The sequence below is a fragment of the Mixophyes fleayi genome, unplaced genomic scaffold (genome assembly GCF_038048845.1).
Source record: "Mixophyes fleayi isolate aMixFle1 unplaced genomic scaffold, aMixFle1.hap1 Scaffold_1657, whole genome shotgun sequence".
Lineage (NCBI taxonomy): Eukaryota > Metazoa > Chordata > Amphibia > Anura > Limnodynastidae > Mixophyes > Mixophyes fleayi.
This window is the reverse complement of record NW_027446018.1, coordinates 20,001-25,000: the sequence shown is the minus strand read 5'-3', so window position 1 is coordinate 25,000 and position 5,000 is coordinate 20,001. Positions and strand designations below refer to the sequence as shown.

At 47.9% G+C, this 5,000-nt stretch overlaps 2 non-coding genes and 23 pseudogenes across 2 annotated transcripts; all 25 read right to left on the bottom strand.

Annotated features, from left to right (window-relative positions):
- The window catches only part of LOC142115826 (5S ribosomal RNA), a 119-nt pseudogene extending 98 nt beyond the window's left edge, over positions 1 to 21 (bottom strand).
- A 71-nt stretch (positions 22 to 92) lies between these two features.
- On the bottom strand, positions 93 to 211 carry LOC142115583 (5S ribosomal RNA; annotated as a pseudogene).
- Positions 212 to 294: 83 nt separating this feature from the next.
- On the bottom strand, positions 295 to 412 carry LOC142115769 (5S ribosomal RNA; annotated as a pseudogene).
- Positions 413 to 495: 83 nt separating this feature from the next.
- On the bottom strand, positions 496 to 612 carry LOC142115870 (5S ribosomal RNA; annotated as a pseudogene).
- Positions 613 to 885: 273 nt separating this feature from the next.
- Positions 886 to 1,004, bottom strand: LOC142115465 (5S ribosomal RNA; annotated as a pseudogene).
- Positions 1,005 to 1,088: 84 nt separating this feature from the next.
- Positions 1,089 to 1,207, bottom strand: LOC142115900 (5S ribosomal RNA; annotated as a pseudogene).
- An 82-nt stretch (positions 1,208 to 1,289) lies between these two features.
- On the bottom strand, positions 1,290 to 1,407 carry LOC142115783 (5S ribosomal RNA; annotated as a pseudogene).
- Positions 1,408 to 1,490: 83 nt separating this feature from the next.
- Positions 1,491 to 1,609, bottom strand: LOC142115644 (5S ribosomal RNA; annotated as a pseudogene).
- Positions 1,610 to 1,679: 70 nt separating this feature from the next.
- LOC142115451 (5S ribosomal RNA) lies at positions 1,680 to 1,798 on the bottom strand (annotated as a pseudogene).
- Positions 1,799 to 1,881: 83 nt separating this feature from the next.
- On the bottom strand, positions 1,882 to 2,000 carry LOC142115646 (5S ribosomal RNA). Its single transcript, XR_012682250.1, has one exon. It is a non-coding gene; the product is annotated as a 5S ribosomal RNA (ribosomal RNA).
- An 83-nt stretch (positions 2,001 to 2,083) lies between these two features.
- On the bottom strand, positions 2,084 to 2,202 carry LOC142115758 (5S ribosomal RNA; annotated as a pseudogene).
- Positions 2,203 to 2,285: 83 nt separating this feature from the next.
- LOC142115702 (5S ribosomal RNA) lies at positions 2,286 to 2,404 on the bottom strand (annotated as a pseudogene).
- A 71-nt stretch (positions 2,405 to 2,475) lies between these two features.
- LOC142115735 (5S ribosomal RNA) lies at positions 2,476 to 2,594 on the bottom strand (annotated as a pseudogene).
- Positions 2,595 to 2,676: 82 nt separating this feature from the next.
- Positions 2,677 to 2,795, bottom strand: LOC142115453 (5S ribosomal RNA; annotated as a pseudogene).
- An 82-nt stretch (positions 2,796 to 2,877) lies between these two features.
- LOC142115602 (5S ribosomal RNA) lies at positions 2,878 to 2,996 on the bottom strand (annotated as a pseudogene).
- Positions 2,997 to 3,079: 83 nt separating this feature from the next.
- Positions 3,080 to 3,198, bottom strand: LOC142115786 (5S ribosomal RNA; annotated as a pseudogene).
- An 82-nt stretch (positions 3,199 to 3,280) lies between these two features.
- LOC142115750 (5S ribosomal RNA) lies at positions 3,281 to 3,399 on the bottom strand (annotated as a pseudogene).
- Positions 3,400 to 3,482: 83 nt separating this feature from the next.
- LOC142115908 (5S ribosomal RNA) lies at positions 3,483 to 3,601 on the bottom strand (annotated as a pseudogene).
- An 82-nt stretch (positions 3,602 to 3,683) lies between these two features.
- LOC142115537 (5S ribosomal RNA) lies at positions 3,684 to 3,802 on the bottom strand (annotated as a pseudogene).
- Positions 3,803 to 3,884: 82 nt separating this feature from the next.
- LOC142115715 (5S ribosomal RNA) lies at positions 3,885 to 4,003 on the bottom strand (annotated as a pseudogene).
- An 83-nt stretch (positions 4,004 to 4,086) lies between these two features.
- On the bottom strand, positions 4,087 to 4,205 carry LOC142115793 (5S ribosomal RNA; annotated as a pseudogene).
- A 71-nt stretch (positions 4,206 to 4,276) lies between these two features.
- On the bottom strand, positions 4,277 to 4,395 carry LOC142115709 (5S ribosomal RNA; annotated as a pseudogene).
- Positions 4,396 to 4,477: 82 nt separating this feature from the next.
- LOC142115794 (5S ribosomal RNA) lies at positions 4,478 to 4,596 on the bottom strand (annotated as a pseudogene).
- Positions 4,597 to 4,679: 83 nt separating this feature from the next.
- LOC142115367 (5S ribosomal RNA) lies at positions 4,680 to 4,797 on the bottom strand (annotated as a pseudogene).
- Positions 4,798 to 4,879: 82 nt separating this feature from the next.
- LOC142115498 (5S ribosomal RNA) lies at positions 4,880 to 4,998 on the bottom strand. Its single transcript, XR_012682236.1, has one exon. It is a non-coding gene; the product is annotated as a 5S ribosomal RNA (ribosomal RNA).
- Positions 4,999 to 5,000: the final 2 nt, after the last annotated feature.

Sequence of the window (5,000 nt, the reverse complement as noted above, 5' to 3'; positions counted from 1 at the left end):
CAGGGTGGTGTGGCTGTAGTTATTTGTTGCCTACTGACCTACATCTCAAAACCAGCATTGAAGGAAGCAAGAACAAGAGAGAGAAAAAAAAAGGCCTAAAGCACCTGGTATTCCCAGGTGGTCTCCCATCCAAGTACTAACCAGGCCCAGCCCTGCTTAGCTTCCAAGATCAGATGAGATTGTTCTTGTTCAGGGTGGTGTGGCTGTAGGTATTGGGTTGCCTACTGACCTACATCTCTTATACATCTCAAAACCAGCATTGAAGGAAGCAAGAACAAGAGAGACAAAAAAAAAGGCCTACGGTACCTGGTATTCCCAAGTGGTCTCCCATCCAAGTACTAACCAGGCCGCCCCTGCTTAGCTTCCAAGATCAGACGAGATTGGGCTTGTTCAGGGTGGTGTGGCTGTAGGTGTTGGTTGCTTACAGACCTACATCTCTTATACATCTCAAAACAAGCATTGAAGGAAGCAAGAACAAGAGAGAGAGAAAAAAAAGGCCTACAGCACCTGGTATTCCCAGGTGGTCTTCCATCCAAGTACTAACCAGGCCCGGCCCTGCTAGCTTCCAAGATCAGGCGAGATTGGCTTGTTCAGGGTGGTGTGGCTGTAGGTATTTGTTGCCTACTGACCTACATCTCAAAACCAGCATTGAAGGAAGCAAGAACAAGAGAGAGAAAAAAAAAGGCATACAGCACTTGGAATTCCCAGGTGGTCTCCATCCAAGTACTAACCAGGCCCATTCCTGCTTAGCTTTCAAGATCAACGAGATTAGGCTTGTTCAGGGTGGTGTGGCTGTGGGTATTGGTTGTCTACTGACCTACATCTCTTATACATCTCAAAACCAGCATTAAAGGAAGCAAGAACAAGAGAGAGAGAGAAAAAAAAGGCCTACGGCACCTGGTATTCCCAGGTAGTCTCCCATCCAAGTACTAACCAGGCCCAGCCCTGCTTAGCTTCCAAGATCAGGCGAGATTGGGCTTGTTCAGGGTGGTGTGGCTGTAGGTATTGGTTGTTTACTGACCTACATCTCTCATACATCTCAAAACCAGCATTGAAGGAAGCAAGAACAAGAGAGAGAAAAAAAAAAAGGCCTACGGCACCTAGTATTCCCAGGTGGTCTCCCATCCAAGTACTAACCAGGCCTGCTGCTGCTTAGCTTTCAAGATCAGACGAGATTGGGCTTGTTCAGGGTGGTGTGGCTGTAGGTGTTGGTTACTTACAGACCTACATCTCTTATACATCTCAAAACCAGCATTGAAGGAAGCAAGAACAAGAGAGAGAGAAAAAAAAGCCTACAGCACCTGGTATTCCAGGTGGTCTCCCATCCAAGTACTAACCAGGCCCAGCCCTGCTTAGCTTCCAAGATAAGGCGAGATTGGGCTTGTTCAGGGTGGTGTGGCTGTAGGTATTGGGTGACTACTGACCTAGATCTCTTATACATCTCAAAACCAGCATTGAAGGAAGCAAGAACAAGAGAGAGAGAAAAAAAAGGCCTACAGCACCTGGTATTCCCAGGTGGTCTCCCATCCAAATACTAACCAGGCCCGGCCCTGCTTAGCTTCCAAGATCAGGCGATATTGGGCTTGTTCAGGGTGGTGTGGCTGTAGGTATTTGTTGCCTACTGACCTACATCTCAAAACCAGCATTGAAGGAAGCAAGAACAAGAGAGAGGAAAAAAAGGCCTACGGCACCTGGTATTCCCAGGTGGTCTCCCATCCAACTACTAACCAGGTCCGGCCCTGCTTAGCTTCCAAGATCAGACGAGATTGGGCTTGTTCAGGGTGGTGTGGCTGTAGGTATTGGTTAGCTTCTGACCTACATCTCTCATACATCTCAAAACCAGCATTGAAGGAGGCAAGAACAAGAGAGAGAAAAAAAAAAGGCCTACGGCACCTGGTATTCCCAGGTGGTCTCCCATCCAAGTACTAACCAGGCCCGCCCCTGCTTAACTTCCAAGATCAGACGAGATTGGGCTTGTTCAGGGTGGTGTGGCTGTAGGTGTTGGTTGCTTACAGACCTACATCTCTTATACATCTCAAAACCAGCATTGAAGGAAGCAAGAACAAGAGAGAGAGAAAAAAAAGGCCTACAGCACCTGGTATTCCCAGGTGGTCTCCCATCCAAGTACTAACCAGGCCCGCCCCTGCTAGGCTTCCAAGATCAGGCGAGATTGGGCTTGTTCAGGATGGTGTAGCTGTAGGTATTGAGTGCCTACTGACCTACATCTCTTATACATCTCAAAACCAGCATTGAAGGAAGCAAGAACAAGAGAGAGAGAAAAAAAAGGCCTACAGCACCTGGCATTCCCAGGTGGTCTCCCATCCAAGTACTAACCAGGCCTGGCCCTGCATAGCTTCCAAGATCAGGCGAGATTGGGCTTGTTCAGGGTGGTGTGGCTGTAGGTCTTTGTTGCCTACTGACCTACATCTCAAAACCAGCATTGAAGGAAGCAAGAACAAGAGAGAGAAAAAAAAAGGCCTACGGCACCTGGTTTTCCCAGGTGGTCTCCCATCCAACTACTAATCAGGCCTGGCCCTGCTTAGCTTCCAAGATCAGGCGAGATTGGGCTTGTTCAGGGTGGTGTGGCTGTAGGTATTGGTTATATACTGACCTACATCTCTTATTCATCTCAAAACCAGCATTGAAGGTAGCAAGAACAAGAGAGAGAAAAAAAAATGCCTACGGCACCTGGTATTCCCAGGTGGTCTCCCATCCAAGTACTAACCAGGCCCGGCCCTGCTTAGCTTTCAAGATCAGATGAGATTGGGCTTGTTCAGGGTGGCGTGGCTGTAGGTATTGGTTGTCTACTGACCTACATCTCTTATTCATTTCAAAACCAGCATTGATGGAAGCAAGAACAAGAGAGAGAAAAAAAAAGGCCTATGGCACCTGGTATTCCCAGGTGGTCTCCCATCCAAGTACTAACCAGGCCCAGCCCTGCTTAGCTTCCAAGATCAGATGAGATTGGTCTTGTTCAGGGTGGTGCGGCTGTAGGTATTGGTTCCCTCCTGACCTACATCACTTATACATCTCAAAACCAGCATTGAAGGAAGCAAGAACAAGAGAGAGAGAAAAAAAAGGCCTAAAGCACCTGGTATTCCCAGGTGGTCTCCCATCCAAGTACTAACCAGGCCCAGCGCTGCTTAGCTTCCAAGATCAGACAAGATTGGGCTTGTTCAGGGTGTTGTGGCTGTAGGTATTGGTTGCCTCCTGACCTACATCTCTTATACATCTCAAAACCAGCATTGAAGGAAGCAAGACCAAGAGAGAGAAAAAAAAAGGCCTACGGCACCTGGTATTCCCAGGTGGTCTCCCATCGAAGTACTAACCAGGCCCAGCGCTGCTTAGCTTCCAAGATCAGACGAGATTGTTCTTGTTCAGGGTGGTGTGGCTGTAGGTATTGGTTGCCTACTGACCTACATCTCTTATACATCTCAAAACCAGCATTCAAGGAAGCAAGAACAAGAGAGAGAAAAAAAAAAGGCCTATGGCACCTGGTATTCCCAGATGGTCTCCCATCTAAGTACTAACAAGGCACGGCCCTGCTTAGTTTCCAAGATCAGACGAGATTGGGCTTGTTCAGGGTGGTGTGGCTGTGGGTACTGGTTGTCTACTGACCTACATCTCTTATGCATCTCAAAACCAGCATTAAAGGAAGCAAGAACAGGAGAGAGAAAAAAAAATGCCTACAGCACCTGGTATTCCCAGGTGGTCTCCCATCCAAGTACTAACCAGGCCCGGCCCTGCTTAGCTTCCAAGATCAGATGAGATTGGGCTTGTTCAGGGTATCGTGGCTGTAGGTATTGGTTGTCTACTGACCTACATCTCTTATTCATTTCAAAACCAGCATTGATGGAAGCAAGAACAAGAGAGAGAGAAAAAAAGGCCTATGGCACCTGGTATTCCCAGGTGGTCTCCCATCCAAATACTAACCAGGCCCAGCCCTGCTTAGCTTCCAAGATCAGATGAGATTGGTCTTGTTCAGGGTGGTGCGGCTGTAGGTATTGGTTCCCTCCTGACCTACATCTCTTATACATCTCAAAACCAGCATTGAAGGAAGCAAGAACAAGAGAGAGAGAAAAAAAAGGCCTAAAGCACCTGGTATTCCCAGGTGGTCTCCCATCCAATTACTAACCAGGCCCGACCCTGCTTAGCTTCCAAGATCAGGCGAGATTGGGCTTGTTCAGGGTGTTGTGGCTGTAGGTATTTGCTGCCTACTGACCTACATCTCAAAACCAGCATTGAAGGAAGCAAGAACAAGAGAGAGAAAAAAAAAGGCCTACAGCACCTGGTATTCCCAGGTGGTCTCCCATCCAACTACTAACCAGGCCTGGCCTTGCTTAGCTTCCAAGATCAGGCGAGATTGGGCTTGTTCAGGGTGGTGTGGCTGTAGGTATTGGTTGTTTACTGACCTACATCTCTTATTCATCTCAAAACCAGCATTGAAGGAAGCAAGAACAAGAGAGAGAAAAAAAAATGCCTATGGCACCTGGTATTCCCAGGTAGTCTCCCATCCAAGTACTAACCAGGCCTGGCCCTGCTTAACTTCCAAGATCAGACAAGATTGGGCTTGTTCAGGGCGGTGTGGCTGTAGGTGTTGGTTGCTTACAGACCTACATCTCTTATACATCTCAAAACCAGCATTGAAGGAAGCAAGAACAAGAGAGAGAAAAAAAAAAGGCCTACGGCACCTGGTATTCCAGGTGGTCTCCCATCGAAGTACTAACCAGGCCCAGCCCTGCTTAGCGTCCAAGATCAGACGAGATTGTTCTTGTTCAAGGTGGTGTGGGTGTAGGTATTGGTCATCTACTGACCTACATCTCTTATTCATCTCAAAACCAGCATTTAAGGTAGCAAGAACAAGAGAGAGAAAAAAAAATGCCTACGGCACCTGGTATTCCCAGGTGGTCTCCCATCCAAGTACTAACCAGGCCCAGCCCTGCTTAACTTCCAAGATCAGACGAGATTGGGCTTGTTCAGGGCGGTGTGGCTGTAGGTGT